Source organism: Tyto alba, unplaced genomic scaffold (genome assembly GCF_018691265.1).
Source record: "Tyto alba isolate M040663 unplaced genomic scaffold, T.alba_DEE_v4.0 Super-Scaffold_200000100656, whole genome shotgun sequence".
Taxonomy (NCBI): Eukaryota; Metazoa; Chordata; class Aves; order Strigiformes; family Tytonidae; genus Tyto; species Tyto alba.
The window spans coordinates 361,420-382,327 of record NW_024881285.1 but is presented as its reverse complement, the minus strand read 5'-3'; the positions used below and the strand labels follow the sequence as shown (position 1 = coordinate 382,327).

Below are 20,908 nucleotides of genomic sequence, written 5' to 3'. Positions count from 1 at the left end.
AGAGGAGAAGGCTCCTCACAGCAGCACCTGCAGCTGCAAAAGCTTCGCCTGCCAGGGAGCAGACAGCAGAGCCCGCGGTCGGTCGGCACCAGGACTCCTCTCCTACCGCAGCCGGCAGCAGAGATTTACCTTGCCCTTTCCTTCCACTTGGCATCTCCGCCCTCTTTCACAGATCTCATCCAGCTCGGTGAACAAGCCATGGGGGACATGCTGCTTGTCCTCCTTGGTCCTGAGGATGAACTGCACCCGCTGGGACAGGGTGTCTGGGGGCAGAAGACAAAGCGTGGTCCCGTTACCACACTTGAATCCGGCCCGACATGCTCACATGCAAAGTGGGCATCGGCTCAGCACCAGTTCAGCCATAAATATTGGGCTGGCCCCTCTCCCCTGGGTCTGTCCAGGTTTGCACAGAGCCACGGAGAATGAGAAGCATCGATTCCGCCTCTGCACAAGGATGGGCAGCTTTCCTGCCCCCCATTTCCATTTGTAGAGCCAGGATCCCTTGAAGGAAGGCACCCCTAAATCCATTACGCATTTAACTGCTGTAAAGAAAAAAAAAAAAAACAAACTGGGAAAAGTTTGAAAAAAGGGAGTCTTGCTAAATAATATCACTTTTCCTTGGAAGAACAGCAAGTCTCTCCAGCTAGCCACATGGACCTGTGTGCAGAAGACCCCAGCACCCACGGAGCCCCAAGGAATTTAGTGAGCACCGCAGCGGGACTTCCAGTGGTAGCCCTGCTCCGTCGGGGCAGAGTCCTTCTCCCAGGCCTGTTCCTGATGCTTCTGCCTGCGGGGTCGGTAGTGCCAGTGGCTCTGCCTCAGCAGCGGCATCCGCACGCCCACAGACAGGGTCCAGTGGGCTGCAAAAAAACAGCATTTGCAGCACGCTCGATATTGCGGGGAGGGTTGATGCATATGCCATGGCTAAATCAGTGCAGCCACCCCAGAAGGAAACACCAACTTCTCTTAGTTTCCACTGGATCTCCGAACGTCACAGACCTGTCCTTTTTCCAAGCCTGTTTCACTCCAGCTTTGCAACAACAAGTGATGGCTCTGGGCCATTTAAAAGTGCCCTGAAAGTATTGAACCTCTTCCCAAATTCCAGCTATGGCTGGACAACACTTAGACTGGATCACTAAGCAGTAACAGAAGGTAATTATTTTTAAAATCTTTGTATGGCACAAGGTGACAAGAGAAGGTCAAATCAGCCCCATGATAAATCACAGCCCCACATCTGCAGCTGTCAAATTGATCTCCTGACCTCTCCAAGCCAGGAGCAGCCGCTGCGAGGAAACAAGCCCTGAATTATCCAGCCCCGTGGCGAAAACTCACACCATGGCCTCAGCGGGGGCTTTTTCCCTCTGTTTAAAAAGCCATAGTAGTAAACAGTATGAAAATAGTTGTGCTGCTTTTTTAAGAAACATGGCACGTTTTGCTGCACGTTGATGAGCAGAAACAAACTTTACAACTCACAAAGAGTTATAAAGCAGGTATGTTTATTGCAGCACTGGGTGCAAGGGGTATCGCTCCTCCGAGCTTGCACCCCACATCATGAAGCAGGCATCATTTATGATACAAAAACATGCATATTCATTAGTATAGGCTGGGTTATTACAATTACTTCTAAGAATAGGTGTGATTATTATAATTATTTCTGGGAACTCATTATCCTGTCTCCTCCTCTTGCTGCATGTGTACTGCCATCCGGAGGTTGTGAGCCGGGGTCTTTTGGAGGAAGGCTCCTAGTCTTCTTCACCGTGTACTCTTCACCTTTCTCCCAGAATGCCGAGTTACTTCAGCCAGTAACCGCAAAACTGGCTCCAACCAGATGGCTCCTTGCAGATGCTGTAATTAACAGATGGATATCCTGTTATCTTTCAAGGCCTCTTACAACAGAAGTTTCCTATCATCTTTCACGGTCCCTTATAATGAAGTTTCTCATTATCTTGCTGACTCATTCGTCAGGGTGACAATATTTTATTAAGTATTCACTTTCCCATATCAACGTGAGGTGACACCGAGCAAGGGCCGTCGTAGGGACTTTGTGGAGTGGGAAAAAGTGCTGGGCTGGTGGCCCCTCTCTCAGCATCTCAGCAGAGACTCACCTGCCAAATCCTCCTTCGCACAGTGAATCCTGATGACACTGCTCACTCGTCCCCGGTCAGTCACTGCCTCTTTCTCATGTCGTCTCTGTTCAGCAATGAGAAGGTGAAAGTTGGGGCTGGGGGTACAGGGCTCTCTTACGTCCCCCCAGCCATCACCCACTCCTGCCCCCACACAAGTCCAGGAGGCCTCTGTGGGCCTCCTCCAGGCTCGGCCCGAAAAACTCAGACTTGGAGGAGCCTTTTCTTTCCCTACCCAGGTAAAACAGCCCGTGACATCACCGACATTGTACACAACGTAAGGCAGGAAGTATTTACTACAGGGGGAGAGGGCTGAGGGTTTCAGACCAGAAAAACAATCCTCCTGCTTTGCTCTTGTGCTTCCTTTCTAAACAAACATACAAATAAAAACCAACCAAAAAAAAAACCACACACACAAAAAACCCCCCTCAAAACAAAAACAAAAAACACCGACCAAAACCAGATTTCCAAACTGGGGGAAAAAGATCCAAACCCTGCACTTTTTGTCACAGCAACGCGATCCCTGCAAGACTCACCAGATGGCACTTGGCCCCAGGACATGGCCACCAACAACCTCCAAAGGCCCTCAAGAACCTTCACAAGGGTGAAGCTTCATCTTCAGCCCAATGAGGCTCAGGCTTCCCTTGGTGTAAGCGTGCTTTCTACCAAAACCAGGGGTTTTCTCCTCACAAAAGCCAAGGGCTGAGAGCAAACACCCTCCTTGCCTGAAACACCACTGCCGCCACTGCATGAAGAGCAGCCGTGCCTTTAGAGTCGAAGCGGAACTACAGGAAAAAACAGAAATAAGTCTTTTTGCTGCTCTTTGCACCTTGCCACCTGGGCTGGGGAAGGGGATGACCAGGATTACCATGTTTAAAGCAGTAAAATCCCAGCCAGGTCTCACACTTGAGTTGTAACTGCGGCTTTGAAAGGGCCTCCTGGAAACCTTGATATCTTTTGTCCTTTCTTTCGGCTGCACTTTTAATCACTATGCATGTCTTAAATATAAAGAAAAGACATCATTGCTGCTTGGTTTCTCCTTCTTTGCATTCTTACACAGTGACTAATCCAAGAAAACCAAAATTTGTTCACCCATGCAGAGAAAAAATGCACGGCTCGAACACCCTTTAGTTTTCATTGGTTTTCACATTATTCCTTTATTAAAGGCACAAAGGGGAAGGTTTGGGACTGCTGAATTGCTGAGGTTCGTCTCTGCAAGCCTGCTGCCGTCATCACAACCATCAAAAACTGTTCAATAAAAATCCACTTGCTCGAGTTCTGAAACTGGAGTTTGAAGAAGAGCACAACCCCAAGCAGCCCGGATGAAGCTGTGGGGCTCCTGGCTGGAATTGGCGGAGCAGGAGCCGCCCCGGGCGCGGGGAAGCAGCCCCGACCCCCCCGAGCTGGGATTTTCAGCGCCAGCTCCCAGCGCTGCGCAGGCCCCCGCTGCCTCTTGCCCCAAGAACGAGGCCCCAGCCGAGCAGCTCGGGGCTGCCCCCCCAGCCGTCCCTCGGGGCGGCCAAATCAGCTCCTCGAGGGGCTTCGGCCGGGACCCCGGGCTGGGGCCTGGGGCGGGCAGGGAAAGGGCCGGGACCCCCCGGCTCGCAGCCCCCCCGGGCTCGGGGCTCCCCCAGCCCTTGCCGGCGGCTCCCAGCCCCCCCCGCCAGCCCCCCCCGCCCCACTCCCCAGCCCCGGGGCCGCCCGCAGCCCCCCCCGCCCCACTCCTCGGCCCCCCGAGGGGCTCCGAGCCTTTCCCCAGCCCCACTCCCCGGCACCCCCGGGGCCCACCCGCCGCTCCCGGGCCCCCCGGGGGGCCGCAGCCCCCTTAGCCCCCTTCCCAGATGCTCACAGCCCCCCCAAAGCACGGAGCCCCCCCCAGCCCCAGCCCCACTCCCGGGCTCCGCAGCTCCGCCCCCCCCCCCCCCGCTCCTCCACCCCGACAAAGAGCGGGTCCCACCGCGCGCTCCGGCCCCGCCCCCTCCGCAGCCAATCAGCGCGCGGCTCCCCGCCCTCCCGCGCGGGGCATGCCGGGAGTTGTAGTCCCGGCCCCGGGATGCACGCATGCGCACGGCGCCCGGTGCGAAGGGGGCGGGCGAGCAAGGAGCCGCGTGCAGGGTCCTCGTGTAACGGGGGTGTGTGCAGGGTCCTCGTGCAAGGCGGGGGTGTCACCTCCCTTCCCCGTGTGATTTTACGCCCCGTGTCGCCGCTCGGGGCACGCCGGGCAGTTCACCTCTGTGCTGAGCGGCGCTGGGGGGGAAGTTCGTCAGAGCACATGGATTTGTAGGATGGAAATGACAGATCAGCTCAGCTCAGAAAATCAAGGAGAGCTGGAGGGAGCGGGGATATTCCTGAAAATCGTAACCAAGAAAACTCCCCAAGCCAAATGAGAGTTTAAAAATCCAACGCTTTTATTACAGTGCTGGGTGCGTGGGAGATCTTTCCTCCTAACATGCACACCCAGGGACAAAAGCACACTCATCATATACAGAAAAAAAAAAAAAACATTCGTAGAAATTCTAAATAAACAATCATATAATTTCTAGCATTCATATAATTTCATTCCTCTAATTTCTAATATAAATTCTAAAATCTAATGCCTGTGAAACTACCTCTGCGCAAGCGTACAGAATCGGGGAAGGGTCTCGGGTGGTTGTTTTGAAGTACAGACCTTAACTCACTTTACCCACTGATGGTCACAGCTCACAGTCTGGGCTGCTGCTCGGCACGCAGCCCTGCTGATCTTATCTACAAAGTGCACACAAAGGAGCCTGCTCCTTGTATCCTTTGTATCTGAACGGAATTGTTCACGTCTCTGGTATCAGCAGGTCTAACTAGAACCCTTACTTTATGACTTTTTCATTTTCTGAAAAACACACATCTCAGACAGCGGAACCAGAATCACAGAATCCCAGGGTGGAAGGGACCTCGAGGATCAGCTGGTCCAACCTTCCTTGGCAAAGGCCGGCCTAGACAAGGTGGCCCAGCACCCTGTCCAGCTGAATCTTAAAAGTGTCCGCTGTTGGGGGATCCACCACTGCCCTGGGGAGATTATTCCAGCGGCTGATTGTTCTCGTGGTGAAACATGTTCCTCTTGTGTCCAGCTGGAATGTCCCCAGCAGTAACTCGTGCCCACTTGCCCTTGGCTTTCCCCTGGGACTCCTTGTAACAAGGGAGTCTCCCTCTTCTTTGCAGCCCCCCTTGAGATGCTGGAAGCAGAAGAGCTGCCCAGGCTGGCACCAGAGGATCTGTCCCTGCTGAGCTCAGGGACTGCCGGCGGGACTGACAAGCTGAGAGCGGTGTCTGTGGGGCCAGTCACTGCCGAGAGCAGCGCCAGTCCCAGTCCCTCACCCTCACCCTGAGAATCAGCGCTGGCTAACGGGTGCGGGGTTTGGATCCCAGTCCACACTCCCGGGTTCTGTTTCTCTCGCTCGGCCAAGAGGCAAGTCCCTGCACCCCTGTGATCCCGGGAAATGGAGATGGGTCTGCTCTTCTTGGTACTCGGGAAGAAGTCACCCTAACTATTAACCAAGTAGCACCTGAAATCATAGCCACCTCCTCCTCTGAGAGGCAAAGGTGCTGACGGTATTTAATTGCACTGGCACTTAATTTACATACAATGGTTTTATGACAATTGCAAGGTATAAGGTATCTTATTCAGCTGAAAAGGCACAAATGTTAAGCAAGCAGCACAGAATGACAACTGAAATTGCAGTCTGGGGAGAAATCTCAGGTCAAATCTAGGAGAAAACTTTCTCCCTGACCAAATAAGGATGTTTGAAAAAACTGAAGCCATAGTCATAAACATTTTGTCATAAACAAAGGCACAGCACATTCATCTGTAGAAACTTCTGTTCAGGTCAGAGAAAACACTCTTTAAACAAGTTACACTTCTTCAGCACTCCTATCAAATAAATATGACCTGTAAAATGAAGGTAGTGTGGTAAATTGAAAAAATAAACTACAAGAGGCATCTCCCATTAACTTTGGGCAATACCTTGCTGGTAACTGTTTCTGGCCCAAGAGACTTTCGGAACCAGCACCTAAAGCGGGCTGCCATTTGCCCTTTGCCCTCTGCCTCCCGAAAGAAGAGACTTCCCCAGGGGTGACCGAAGGTGGCTTGTACTGGGGAAAGCCTCCCCGAGGGGAACCCGTGTAAAACAAGCCTGGGGCCAGGCTGTGCCGAGGGGCAGCTGTCCTGCAGGCAGCGGGACAGGCCGGCAGTGACACTCTCTGCTCAGCACGCTGTGGGTGCTGCACAGCGCAAGGACACCGTGGGGTTGGGCTTGTCCCAGCTTTATTAAATTGCAGCCGTTTCCCCGAGGGAAGTCGCCCCTCAGCCTGGCTTAGCAGCACCAGCAGCACAGCGCTCGCAGGGTGCATCCTGGTGTCTGCTGCTGCGTTTGCGAGCTCAGGATGCAGACGGTCTGAGCGGTCAGGGAACAGATGGAGGGTTCTCTGTCATTCTGCAGGGGCTGCAGGGCTGGGAGCGAAAGGAACAGAGCCGAGATGAGCCCCTGTGTGTGCAGAGACCTCCCGGCATCCCCTCCAGCCCGTGCTCCCGACTCACCGGTGCAGATCTCGGCCAGCTTCTCCTGGCTTTGGTCCCTGAGGGGCCGCGCAGCAAGCCCTGGGCACAGAGCGTCGTCTGAGCGCCCGCTGCCCAGCACGCTCCCAGCAGCGCAGCCCCCGGCCCCGCCGGCTCGGCTGCACGCCCTCCTGCCCCTCCGCAGGGCTGAGCCCAGGGCAGGCCAGTAGCCGAGGCGGGGGGGACCGGGCAAGGCGGCCACCAAGGCCACCGGCGTGGGCAGGGCTGGGAGAGGGAGGCCAAGGCCCTGCACGGGGCAGCCGGGGCTCTGGCAGCCCCAGGGCTGCTCCTGCTGCCAGCGCAGCGGCGGGGGCTGGGGCCGGGCTGCCAGAAGAGGGACCCCGGGGGCTGTGGCTCACCGAGGAACCTGACGGCCGCCTCTCGCAAGGTGACCTGGTCGTCCTTCAGGTACAGCAGGCTCTGAGTCACGTAGTCCTCGGCCCTTTTCCTGTCCTGCACCAGCTGGAGAGAGCACGGGGCTATGGGCATGTCCCAGTCCCTCCCCAGTTTCCCAGAGCCCTCCCTCCCGCCGGGTGCAGGGAGGGGAGAGGCGCGTGGAGAAGAGCCCGTGGGGGCTCTGTGCTGGAGGACAGGGACCAAGGATGCGGCTCCAGGCTGTGGGCTCTGGGCTGGAGCAGGGAAGGCGAGGTGGAGCTGCAGAGCCCCCGGCCCCGACGCGGGGGGCAGCCCTCGTCCAACCCGGGCCCTGGGGTTTGAGGGTTGTCCTCACCAAGCACTCGCCAATCCTCCATGTCTGCTGGGTCTGTACCAGGTGTCTGAGCTTCTTCCACCTGAGGAGCTCTGCTGCAGCAAGGAGGGCTTCCCTGGAGGCCTGCAGAGCACCAGAAGCTGGGAGATGGCACCACAGCCTGGGCAAGGAGACCTGGTGTCCCCCTCCTCTTGGCTTTGTTCCCGGGGTGATCCCACACCTGGGAAGCTGCAACAGGCCCTCGCCCAAACAGATGAGGGTGCCTTCCCCACATCAGTGCTGAGCTTTGAAATCTGTACCTTGGCCACGAGCTGGCACTGGTCACTCATGCGAAAGAAGAGCGGGAGCAGGCCCAGCCGCGCTTTCTTCCTCATCTCTTTCTTGGTTTTGCCCACCACGGTCTTCATCAGGTCTCTGAAGAGGCTGATGGAGAGCTCTCGCAGCTGGTTGAAGCCCTGGCAGGGAGAAGTACAGCGTGACTTGAGCAACCGCGGCTCAGCCTCAGCCCCTCGCCACGGGCTCTGGGGAGAACGTCTGGTCCTGCCCCGCAGCGCGGCTGGGGGAGCCCTCGGGGCTCTGAGAGCAGCTCTCCAGGAGGAGCTGGGCTGGGCTGCAGAACCCAGAAGCCATCCCCCAAGAGCTGGGGCAGAAAGGAGGGGAGCAGCCCCTGCCCCGAGTGCTGCTCGCAGGGCTGGGCTGCAGGGCAGCTCTCAGTGCCCAGTGCCCCTCTGCGGGGCTCAGGCTCCCCCATCAGCCTGACCTCGGCAAAGAGGGGCAGGAGGTGCTCCGCCAGCTGCACGGCGATGGGGCTGGCCTTCTTCTTCTTCAGGTGACCCATCACATTGCGGAAGACCACCAGGTTCTTCATCTTGAGGTCTGCTTCGCCGTCCTGCAGGACCTCCATCATGTCTGGCAGGAAGACCTGCATTTTCCTGGCCTGGATGAAGAAGAGCGGTTCCCTTGTGTGAGAGGGCCCGTGCCTGGAAAGCTCCCCAGGCAGCCACCAGCCCTGCCGTGGCAGGGAGGGCGTTTGGAGCAGTGACCCCACCTGCGGACTCCCAGCCGAGGCCAAGCCACCACGTCACCCCCTGCCCCAGCCCCGCCCACGGCTCCCCTCGCCGACCCCCTGCTCACCATCTCTGCTCTCTGCGACAGCGTCATGAGGCCCCTGAGCACCAGGGAGCGCAGTGCCAGGCTTGGGTGCCTCAGGAACCTGTAGCACTTGTAGAACTGAGCAAATTCCTCCTCTTCCATGTCGGGGCTGACCAGCAGCTGAAAGAAACCCAGGAGTGAGCTTGCGGCAGAGCTGGCGGGGCTCCCCGCATCGTGCCGCTCCTGGCTCCCAGCGGCAGCTGAGGACGGGGGCCTGGGGCTTTTCCGGGGACTCACAGCCAGGCGAAGGATGCAGGTGTCCTCTGGGTAGGTGCGGAAGAGCCTGTTGCGGCGTTCCTGGAGGCTGATGTAAAGCTCCTTCAAAACCTTCTCCAGCGTCTGGGGCACGGAGAACATCACCACCTCCCACATGGCCAGGCCAGTGCTGCGGGGCAGCGCGCTCCGTCAGCAGGGCTGCCTCGGCCACAGCAGCACGGCCGGGGCCAGCCCCGCCACGCAGAGCCGAGCCCTCGGGGGGGCTGCCCGGGGCGGGCGGGAGAGGCCGGAGGTGCTGTTCCCTGGGGGGCTGGCAGGAGCGTGGTGGTGGGGCTCCGGGCTGGCTTGCCCAGCTCTGGCTGCTGCGGGGCTGGGCAGGCTGGGGGGATGGAGGGCCCTGCTCCGCGGGGGTGTCCTGCAGTATTCCTCGGGTCTGGCGGCCGGAGAGGCTGCGGGCCCCGCTCCCCCCAGGGAAGAAGCCCTCCCGGCTCTCGGGGCCAGTACCTGTCTCCTCGGGGAGCGCTCTGCAGCAGCGCCATGACTACCTCCCCAGGGCACTTGTTAGCCATCAGGAGAAGCAGGGAGTCGAGGCTGTGCCGGGCTGGTGCCATGCTGATGCCTTCCAGGTTCTGGTGGATGCAGCTCGTGATCTTTGGCACCTGGAAGGGACACGGGTGAGGAGGGGGCTGCCACTGGCGTGCAGCCATTTCCTCAGCTGCCCTTCCCATCCCTCCCAGCTGCCTTCAGGTGGCTTCAGGGGCCCAAGACACCGGGCTGTGGGAGAGAGGGAGGGAGGGAGGGAGAGAGGGAGGGAGGGAGGGAGGGAGGGAGGGCTGGCAGGGCTGAAGGTCACGGCTGGCCAGCCTTGGGCCACTCACATCCATCAGCCAGAGGCCGGGGTCTCCCGTGACCACATCCAGCATGCTTCTTGCCGCCTCCTTCTCAAAGACGCTGCAGTCTCTCATCGCCTTGATGGCCGCGAGGACGATGTGTGTCCTCTCAGCAGGCTGGAGGTATTTTCCAAAGGCCTACGGCAGGGAGGAAGGACGGGGGGGAAGCCATGTCACAGCCAGGGCCCTGGCGGTGCTCACCAGGGCCGGCGAGGCCACGGCAGCCCCGCTGATTCGGGATGCCTTTGCTCACACAAGTGCCCTGCTGATGCCACAGACAAGAGTCCTGGCAATGGGGAGGCTCCTTACCATGTCTCTGGCATTGCTGAAACACTGCAGGGAGGTGGTCTCAGCTTCCGAACGCAGCTGTGGGGTTTTCTCCACTAGCAGTGACTGGCCTAAACAGTGGGGAAACACAGAAGAGTCAAGAAGAGACAGCAGCTTTGCCAGCAAGCTTATCAACCCACCTCGAGATCTGCTTGTGAGATGGCAGGGCACTTTTGGTCAAGGCGATTTCTGGAGGGCATCAGGAATAGCTCCAGGCACGGGAGGGACCAGTTGGGTTAACACACAGGGGGATCTGCTCTTCATTGATAAGGATGAATCCCACCACCCCTTCTCTTACTTTTTTGCTTCTGCATGAACGTATGGAGGCAATAAAGAGCATCCATGCTGGCGAGCTTGTCTCTCCGGTGGAGAAGTGGAACAGGGTGAGACGTCCCAGCAGCTGTCCCAGGACGGGATCTGGATGTCTCCGTCGCAGACACAGCTGTGTGTGTCTCTTCCAGAGTGGTGCCAGGCCTGGGCGAGGGAGGCAGAACGGCACAAGGGTTGAGGGCAGGCAGCTGGTGCCCAGGCCCTGAACCCAGGCTGTGCCCAGGGCTGGATCCCCGGGGGTCGAGGCTTTGTGAGACCCCGCCAGCCACGGCTCCCGAAGCAGCTCGAGCCGAGCAGCAGCCCCGCACGGGGAGAGCTGCCGGCTGCTCTGGTGTGAGGGCAAGGGGAGCCAGCCTGGCGGGAGGGGACCTGGCTCCTCACTCCAGTGTGGAAGTGTTGGCCAGCATGTTGCTGAGCATCACAATCCTCCCCACGGCCCTCTCCCGCACAGCCGCTCGCTCAGAGGTGGTGAAGCTCAGCAGCATCTGGGGAGAGAGAAGCTGCTGGTGTGTCCTGGGAGCAGCCACCTGCTCCAGCAGCAGCAGCAGCAGCACCGCTCAGCTCCTGGCCTGGACTCATGCCATCAAGTCCATACAGGCTTCCTCTGGCATCGAGCAAAGCCTGTGGTGGGTTCCTGCCCCTCGGGTCCCCCGCAGGCTTGGGCCAAAGGCTGCAGGCCAGCCTTGGGGCCAGGCGGGTGGGCAGATGCCACCCTTGGCAGCCACCGTGCTCCAGAGGAGCCTGGTGGGCAGCCCCTGGTTACCCGAGGGAGGTGGGCGCCCTCCCTGCAGTGTGCTCTCTCTGCGTGGCACAGGGGTCGGGACCATCCACGCAAGAGTGGACACCCCCTTCCCCCCGGGGTGAGGCACAGCCCCACTCTTCACACATGCCAGACCTGGAAGATGTTCTGCAGCTCCTCACTGCGTCTGGAGGCAGGACAGCTGAGCACCATCGTCTCCAGCATGGTGTCCATGGCTTTCAGGGTCTGCAAGGAAGACCAAGAGCTGTGGCAGCGGTTCCTGCTGTCCCTGCCAGCCCCAGGAGACTGATCGCAGCTCCCAGCGCCAAGGGAGGGCTCCCGCGGTGCCTGGGAGAGTCCCAGGGGCAGACAAGCTGCTGCGGGCAGAGCAGCCTGTGGCACTGGACGTGGCCAGGCCCATGGGAAGGGCTTGAAGGGATGAGGGTGGGAAAGCAAAGCCCAGAGCCTGCCCTGCCTTGGATCTCCGGCCATAACGCAGCAGGGGTGGCCAGGGAGCAGCCCAGAGGGACTGGGGGCTCCTGGGGCTCACCCAGTCCTTACCTGCAGGTAGAGGTGAATGTCCAGGCCCCGCATTTCCTCTTGCGGAGGAAGCCACAAGACGCTGGAGAAGCAGGCGTTGAGGAGGCTTTTCTTGTTGCCCTCCAGCACCGTCTCCACTGAGCTGCAAAGAGAGAGGGGCCGCTCGGACACTGGTGCCGGGAGCTGTACGTCGAGGCCTCGTGCAGGTGGGCACGGACCTCTGGGGCAGGGGTCCCCAGGACGGGGGGGGCAGGTACCTCAGCTGGGCGATGGCAAGCATGGCGAGCCGCCGCACTGCTGTGGCCAGTTGGTCCCGGGGCTCCTCTTCCAGCAGCACCTGCGGAGCACAACCGGGCTGGGACCTGGCCGCTGCCAGCACCCACTGCTGCCAGCCCCTCGCCCTGCCCAAGCGCTGTCCCCGCAGGGTGCTGGGCGGGGGGGCCTTGCCCCCTTCCCCAGAGCTGCCGGGGGCCCCCTCACCTTGATATTCTCTGCCAGCTTGTATCTGTGGCAGAAGACATCGAGGCCCTGGGACAAGCCCAGGTGCCTGGCGGTTCTGCACAGGATGCAGATGCTGTCCAGAAACTTCATCTTGTGGCCCTCCTCCTGGCAGCCGGGGGACAGAGAGACAGGCAGGGAGCGTGAGCAGGGGGACACACGGCCAGCGGGACCGGAGCGCTGGGGGTGCAGAGCCGTGGGGGAGAGCTGGGAGAAGCAGCTCTGCCCAGCCAGCACCCCTCCAGCAGCCCGGCAGCAGCAGCAGAGCCCCAGGCAGCAGCCGCCAGCACAGCCGGCGCTGAAAGGGCCGCGGTCACCTTTTCTGGGCTGAGGACGAAGACGCGGATGAAGTCCACGTGTTCCTGTTCCTCTCGGTACACAGGCAGCCAGCTGACAGCTGCAGGAGGAGGAGAGCAGGGAGGGCTGTCGAGAGAGTGCGGCGGCAGGAGAGAGCAGAGGCAGGAGCTCTGCCCTGCGGCCGGCCCCACGCCCGCTCCCCTGGCACAGCCTGCCCGTGCGTGGCGGGGCTGGAGGGTGCCCGGCAGAAGGGCTGCGCTGCTGGAGCACAGCGCGGCGGGGAAAGCCCCCAGTGCCGCGGGCTGAGGCCCTCGCTTGCAGCCGGGCAGGAAAGGGCCCCGTCCCGCAGCATCGCTGCCTCCTGCCAGCCCGGCTGCCTCTCGCTGCCCGTGCCCCGGGGCAGGGGCTGGGTGCCCTCTGCTCTCTCCCTGCTGGGGCGAGGCTGTGCTGGGGCCAGCTCCCAGCCCTGAGCAGCCCTGGCATTCAGGCAGCACCGTGTCCCCCACCCGCGGGACCCCCGCTGATGGCAGAGGGGGGAAACGTGCTCCTGGCATCGAGCAGGGTGTGCTGGCTGTGCCCTGCCCTGCCCGGAGCAACGGGGCCCCCACTCACCCATCTGCAGCGGCTGCATCTGCAGCGGCTGCACCGTGGACACCTCGTGGGGCTCCGGCGGAGAGCTGCTCTCCTGGGGAGCCCTGTCCTCCTGCCAGGCCACCCTGGGGCGGCTGGGGGGTCTCTCCGCCATCCTGTGGGACGGAGGGAAGGGGCAGGGGTGGGCAAGGGGGAAGCTTCAGCCAAAGGCCTCGGCGCTGCGGGGCTGCCGGGGGCGGCAGGGAAAGACGTGGGCTGCGCTCGGGGGCTCCTCGCCGGCCTCGTGCTCCTGCCCTGTCCCGTCGCCGTCCTACCGGACAGTGCGGGCTGGGGGCCGCAGCCACGCTGAGCACACGCAGGGCAGTGGGGTGTCACAAAGGGAGGTCACAAAGGGCCCCACGGTGACCCACCGCCCACGCAGGGTGTCCCCTGGGGGGGCACAGGGCTGGCTCAGCCCCGTGTTTCCCAGAGAGCGGTTCTGTCCCGTTGTGGTGGTGCAATCCCTTCCCCGCTCCTTTGCCGGGCCGCTTGGTGCTTGGTGTGATTCCCTCCCCTCCTGGGCCACACACCGACCCAGGGCGGTATGGATTGGAAAAGCATTAAGGCACCCCCTTGACGTGCCTGGCTCCTGCTCTCCCTGTCACTTGGGAGCGGCAGTGACAGTCCATCACCTCTTGACAGCCTGGTCCATCTGTACCTGGGACGTGGCTGAGGGAGGGCAAGAACAGAATTGCATATCCAGCAAGTTCTGGGCCTATGCAGCTGGAGGAAAACACCAGAATATTTCATCACTCGACTCGAGCCAGAGTTGAAAAGTGCCTGACGAAAGTTAATTATCTTGGACCCCATAAGCAGTGACCCCAGCTGAGACCCTTTAAGCTCTCCTGGATTGCAGCGGGTCTGTACCAGCATCTCCCCTGAGTTGGGACACCTCTCAGGTATCAACTCCTCGAAGTACCTTCTCTTGTCGAAGCTGATGAAGGGACAAGGTGAAGTGGAGCCCCTCAGGCCTCAGCTACTGCCCGTTGCATTGTGAATATTTACTCTAAACTTGAGAAGAGGGAAATTTTAGCTGTAGACTCACCTGCTCTGTAGCTGTAGCTTCTCTCACCTGCCTCTCTACTTACCTGTGCTTTTGGGTATACACAGTTGTTTTTACGAGTGTGAGTACATACATATTGCACTGGATTCAAATGTTTTTCTTTGTGTTTGTACATCTTGTGTTTATGAATATACATGTATAGATACACACACACATATAGAGAGAGAGATTTAGGATACCTTATAGTAAGTTAGTGTGATTCTTGTCATTTTCGAATCCGTGTTAAGTCATTATTTTAATCATAACGTATTTTACTGAATTATTTTTTAAATCCTTAAATTGGTTAATGGTTAATTGCTGCTGGTCATTAATAAATCTTGATTTGTTGCTAAATCATTACATTGTTAATATTTCCATTCACGACAAATTGGCGTAGTCGGCAAGATGGCAAAATCACCGAATACTTACAAAAACATGGTATCTAACCAAATCCCACCTTCCGAGAGGATTGGGCTTGTAATAATTAGTATAACTGGGAAGAGGTAGAAAAACAGTTAACTGACGACAGAGGTACAAACCAAATTTGGAAAAGATAAGGTATAATTTGTAAAATGTTGGGGGTGCCTAGAATCTGCCTGCCAGGAATGAGGAAAACTTAACTGTAAATACAAGATTTACAGGCTGAGACTGCAGGGCACAAATCTACCGAGCTGCTGTTACCAATTAAAATAGAACAACTGCAAAAAGACTAAGCAACCCCAATTAAAACAACAAAAACTGGGAGAACGTACTGAAACTATGCTAATGCAGTCTCCAAACCCCCCTGATACAGTTCAGATCAGAAATTAATCGTGTCTCCCGAAGACTGGGATGGTCATATTTGGAGTAATTCAAATAATAACATCTGAGATGAAAATAATTCTTTCCAACTGCCTGAGTCCTCCAACTTGCAATTAGACCAAACATTAAAACAGAAGAAACAAGCGGACCTTGGAGTGTGAGAAATCATAGTAGTAACACAATCCCATTTGGTGCAATTCAGATAGCCAATTTACAAGACCATTATGACCATAAACCTGCAGAAACGGAAACTGAATAGCTATGGAGAGTGTGTCGAAATGGGGGAGGTAGATAGAATTCTGCTAGACGGAGATGAAGCCGGTGGCTATTGGGGTCCTGGTGTCTTTTTGAATGCTGGCCCCAACCCCCCAAACGGCCCCCACTCACTAGCAAGCAGAGTGGCACATTGGGCTGGTGGCATCGAAGCCTTAGAGAGAGGAGAGCCTCTATTAATACCTATCAAATCTCTAAATGAGCTCTCCACAGCTTTTACAAAGGCTGCCTATGTTCAAGTCATGCATCAGCGTGATCCTATTGATGTTCCTGTTTTGGCACCTGTAACTCCTGCTAGACTTAAGCCATTGATAAAAGGAGCCCCTGCCACACTCAAACCTTTCCTCATTGAAAAATGGGATGAAATACAGAGCGACTTAATTTGTAATGAACTGGTAAACATCACACGGGCTGTTGGAAATGGTGAGGAAAGAGAGTTGGAACAAAGGGAATTACCCACACGGGCAACGTTAATGCACGATATTTCAGAAACCTTTGTGGGGAAAGCCAATGTCCGCCTTTCGCCTCCAGTACTGCGGATACTGTATGGGATACCAGCACAGTCATTCTCTGGCCCAAGGTAAATTTTCAGGCTTCCTGGATGTTTGGTACTACAGCCGCAACGGCTCGCAAGCACCCAGGCCAACCCTTTGCGGTTGCGTCTAATTGTTTGGAGAAATAAGCAATCGCTCGACGATATGGGCCCAGATCCTGTGCTAATATTGCCAGGGCGATCCCCTGCTTCTCGTGGGAAAAAAAAAAACGGCTTACTTACATCTGGGAGTCCCGGGCCGGAGCCGACATTAGGGCCCTTTTCAATAGTTCAAAGGCTTGAGTAGCTTCTTTGTTCCATTGCAGGTGCTTCTGTTCAGCGTGGTAAGTGCATACAGGGGCGTAACAAGCAATCCATAATTATAAATCAATAGTCGGCACCACCCCGTCATCTCCAGGACAGTTTGCAATTCTTTCACCATTTGTGGTCTCGGAGTTTGGCATATCACTTCTTTCTGGGCCTGTCCCAGAGTTCTTTGCCCAGCGCTGATCTCATAGCCCAGATAAATTACCTCGCGTTGCATTATCTGGGCCTTCTTTTTAGATACCCGATATCCCTGGAGCCCCAAGAAGTTTAGCAGACTCACCATCCAGGTCATGCAAGCATCCTTCGTTTTAGTGGCGATCAGGATGTCATCAATGTACTGCAACAGTTTCCCTTCCTCAGGCAGGGCTTCCCAGGTTTCAAGGTCTTTGGCAAGTCGATTACCAAATGTGATAGGGCTGTTCTTGTACCCTTGTGGTAACACCGTCCAAGTGAGCTGAGTTCTGCACCCTCTGTTAGGGTTTTCCCATTGAAATGCAAATATTTGCTGGCTATTTTTATGGAGAGGGAGGCAAAGAAGGCATCCTTCAGATCTAGAACAGTAAACCAGGTTAGTTCAGGTGTCAACACAGACAGCAAGGTGTATGGCTTTGTTACCATTGGATAGAGGTCTTTGGTTATTTTATTTACAGCCCGTAGGGCCTGAACCACTTGATACGACCCATCAGGTTTACGCACAGGTAATATGGGAGTGTTAAAATTGGATTCGCATTCCTTCAATAGTCCTAGCTGTAAAATTTCTCTATGACTGGTCGAATCCCTTCCCTATCTTCCCTTTTCAGGGGATATTGTTTGATTCTTACTGGCTGTCGTCCTTCTTTAAGCTTGACCTCAGTAGGTGGAGCATTCTTTGCTTTTCCAGGCACATTGGTGGCCCATACACCGGTATACCTGGTTCATTATTTCTTCACTAATGCGTTTTTCTGTATGTACATCAACTAGAGAGAGACTCATTACCCGTATATACTGCTGATCATTTACCTCCAGGGTAATCTCTCCTTTTTCAAATTTAATTGTTGCCCCCAACTGTTCCAATAAATCCCTCCCCAAGAGTGCCTTTGGGGAGTTGGGCATATACAGAAATCTATGGATACCCCATTGCTTTCCTAATTTATATTTTAGGGGTTCACAAAAATATGCCTTTTCACTTTGGCCAGTTGCTCCTTTTACCATAATGTAGTCATTTCCCAAGGGCATCAAGACTTGGTTTAAAACTGAGTATGTTGCCCCCGTATCCACCAAGAATTCTACTCTTTTTTGCTCTTTCCATAGCTCCACTATAACCAGTGGATCTGCTAGGGTGGATTCCCCAGGTCCGTCAGTCTTCCTTTATATGAGCCATCACCCTCCCTTTCTGCCTTCGTTTTCCCGGACATTCATTCTTCCAATGACCAAATTTTTTACACAGTGCACATTGATCTATGCCCAGCCGAGGGGGCCCTCCTTTAGGCTTTCCTTCCTCTTCTCCTCTAACAACTGCCACTACCCTTCTCTGTCCCTTCTCGTAAACCTCTTCTCTATTACAGAACACCTCCAAGCCTCGTCCAATAGTACCTCTAGGTTCCTACTTTCCGTAGGACGCAGTTTCTGAAGCTTGCATCTAATATCTCCCGGCGATTGACCCAGGAATAGGGAGACTAGTTGCTGCATTCCCACCTCGGACTCAGGATCTAACGGTGTATTATGGCGCATCGCATCCCTCGGTCAGTCCAGAAACTCAGATGGTGACTCGGACAGTCCTTGTTTAATTGCATATAGGTCTGACCAATTTATGGTTTTAGGGATAGCTTGTCATTCCCTTGGAAATCCATCCTTGGGATGCCTGTAATCTCTCCATAGGAGCAGTCCTATTAGCATTCCATTTTGGATCCTGAAGGGGAAGGTAATCCTTAACATCCTCCTGTACCTTTATAATGGTCCTCTGCCAAATCTACCGCGGTTTTTAGGATTAGTTGTTTCTCAGTTTCAGTCATATATTCCAAAAGTAATTGTATATCGTTCCAATCTGGATTATATTGTTTTATAATAAATTGAAAATGTTTAGTCACACTCACCGATCATTCCGTAATCTCTGGCGACCCTTTTCCAAGCCTCCAAATCAGTCGTGGAAAAGGGCACCTTAATTAACATCGTTCCCCCATCTGTGCCTATAGCCTCCCTGAGAGGTGCCTGTAACACAGACTTTTTCCTTGTTCGGGAGGATACAGGACTATTTGGGAGAGTCAAAGTCGAGTCTGAATCACCATCCCCTTGTTCTTGTTTTGATTGAGAGGAATGCCCAGATTCTTGTCGTCTGGGAGGGGGCCTGAATACATCCAGCAGTTCTGGTTCTGGTGTTTGATGAACCTTATTAGTTTAGTGCATCACTGCCCAATGCTACAGGCCGAACAGCACCGTTTTAATCTTCCTTTTCCCTCCCTCTTATTCTTTTCTAAAGCCAAAACCACTGGATCCTGTGGGCTTGCCAGCCCACAGGCTGTCTGGTATTCTGGATGATTTCGGAGAGTGAAAAACATATCTGCGTAGGCAACTTCGCCCCACTTTCCTTCTCTCCCCAGAAACAACATTAATTATAGCAGAGTATCATAATTCAAGGTCCCATTAAACGCCATCTCTCCCCATTGTCTAATTTATACAGAGGGCACCACTGGTTACAGTATTTGATTAAAGTTCTTTTGTTTACATTCCCCCCTGACGGCCCTCCTATACTTTTCCAATTGGCCAGAATGCAGACAAGAGCTCTTTTTCAAAATCCCCCCACTCTGTTTCCCTCTTTTATATCTGAGTTCCAAATCTACTGTCCCCATGTATTTCCCAGATCCCCACAGGGCACTTCCTTAAGCTGACCCAAGTGTTCAATTCTGTCCCAGTCAAACCAAAATAGTTCCCAAACCTCATCCAGACTTCCTCTTTACTCAAAAAAAACATTCAAAACCAAATATCGGGTTACAGAAACAGTTTCACTGCTTGCCAATCGCTTCGTTCGTCTCCGGCTGCTCTCCTCACAGAGAACACGGAGCCGTGGATCGGAAATCCGCACTCACTTCGCAGCGGTGCTGCATCTCAGGCGCACATACGCACACACACACACACATGTAAACAGCTGTTTTGTATTTTTTTGTTTGCTTGTTTGTTTTTGTAATTAGATACCCAGTTATTGCTCCGATGGATCCCTTCAGCAGCTGCAGATATGACTTGAATAGTTATATATCGATATTGATTTAAGGAGGCTCCGCTTACCCTTCTCCTGCTTCTTATACAATCATTAGCAGGTCCGTTCTGGTTCCCAATCGGGATGCAGCGGTAACCTCAGATTTGCTCCATCTACCCTCAAGATCGCTAGCGGCCACTCTACCAGTCAGCAAATCCCACCATTAACCCTAAGGGTACCCTCCTTCCCATGGGGACTATGCTGTACCCCAGACGTCTCTGCGCAACTTTACCAGCGGCTCTGGCCAAGCGTGAGCGTCCTCTACGACTTACTGGCCCCAAATGCTCAACATAGCGTTTGTCCTCAGTGGTAGATGGTCGTTGTCTGCTCCCGCAGAGCGCGTCCGGGGAGCGGAGCTCCTCCGAGAAGGGCTCAGGGCGTGCCTAGGACGGCCGCCCCTCAGCCGATCCTGCAGCGAGCAGAGCACATCCCATCTGGGGTGCCAAAACTGACTAGCGGAATAAAGACTCCACAACCTTTAAGGTTGTAAAGTAGGTGTGTTTATTCAGTACCGGGTGCGTGGGGGATCCTCCACCACAAACACGCACACCCACAGGACCCAGGGCTACTCCCTTTATGCCCCAAACAATACATATTCATCAGACACTTATACATAATCATGGCCTCCCCGAGAAATCATTTCCATATAGCCCGCCTTCGTCTCTTCTCTTCGCACCTGTGCAGTTCTTCAGGGTGGTCGTGGGCCGGGGTCTCAAGGATGAAGTAAGGCTCCCAATTCTTCATGAACTTTTCAACTTTTATCTCTGGCGCATGCTCTCCCAGCCCCTGGAGCCAGATTTCCCCAGCTACAACTCTGGCACGTGCTCTCTGGGTCCCTGGTGCCAGGTTTCCCCAGCTACAACTTTGACGCCAGCCCTCTGGGCCCTTGGTGCCCGTCCAGCCACACCAGCCACAGAACCAGCCCAGCTCCCCAGCAACTCCCATGTTATCAGACGAAAGGCATACCTTAACAAACACAGGGCATGTTTTAACAAACAATCTCAGCAAACAAACGGCTTGTCAAATGGCATGTCTCAACCCCCAGGTGCTAGTGTCTCTCCATCACACTGACTTATGCTCGCTGCTCACAAAAAATCACCATATATGATGCTCTGAACATCCATTACGCACTAGGAATACAGCATATTTTTAAAAGGGCTTTTTTTTCTTTTAATTCAGAACTACAGATGAAGGCAGCTTGGAGGATCAATTTAAATTAATATTATACATGTACGCTTTGAAATCATGCAAAATCAAAAAGCTATTCTTAAAAAATCGTGTGTAGAGAGTGCTTCAAAATACTTAAGAAAAATTAACCCTGTCTCATTTTCCATCACTCCAGAATTCACACCAGTAAATGAAAGTACTAGAAGGTAAGAAAAGGGTGGGGGGGAAGAGTCGTGCCCCAGCTAACCACAGCCGCCGCCATTTCACACACTGCCGTGTGCAGGTGGGTGCCTAGTCCGAGAGGAGAAACGGCCAGAGGAGCCCGGCCAGCCCCGAGCTGGGCGGCTGCACCGGGGCAGAAAACCCCCCGCCCCACCCCTTTTTTGGTTTGTCTTCGGTTGTTTTTTTTTTTTCTGAAGTGGTCAGGACTATCTGCGGAGCCATGCGGAGGCACCGCCTGCTCGGCGCTCCCTGGCACGGCCGTGTCCTGCTCCCGGACCC

At 55.4% G+C, this 20,908-nt stretch overlaps 1 long non-coding RNA gene across 1 annotated transcript; it reads right to left on the bottom strand.

The window, feature by feature from the left end:
* Positions 1 to 1,479: 1,479 nt before the first annotated feature.
* On the bottom strand, positions 1,480 to 3,326 carry LOC122153549. The gene is made up of 4 exons (XR_006165454.1): positions 2,992 to 3,326; positions 2,660 to 2,908; positions 2,106 to 2,190; positions 1,480 to 1,845 (listed from the first exon to the last, which is right to left on the bottom strand). It is a non-coding gene; the product is annotated as an uncharacterized LOC122153549 (long non-coding RNA).
* Between the last annotated feature and the right edge of the window lie 17,582 nt (positions 3,327 to 20,908).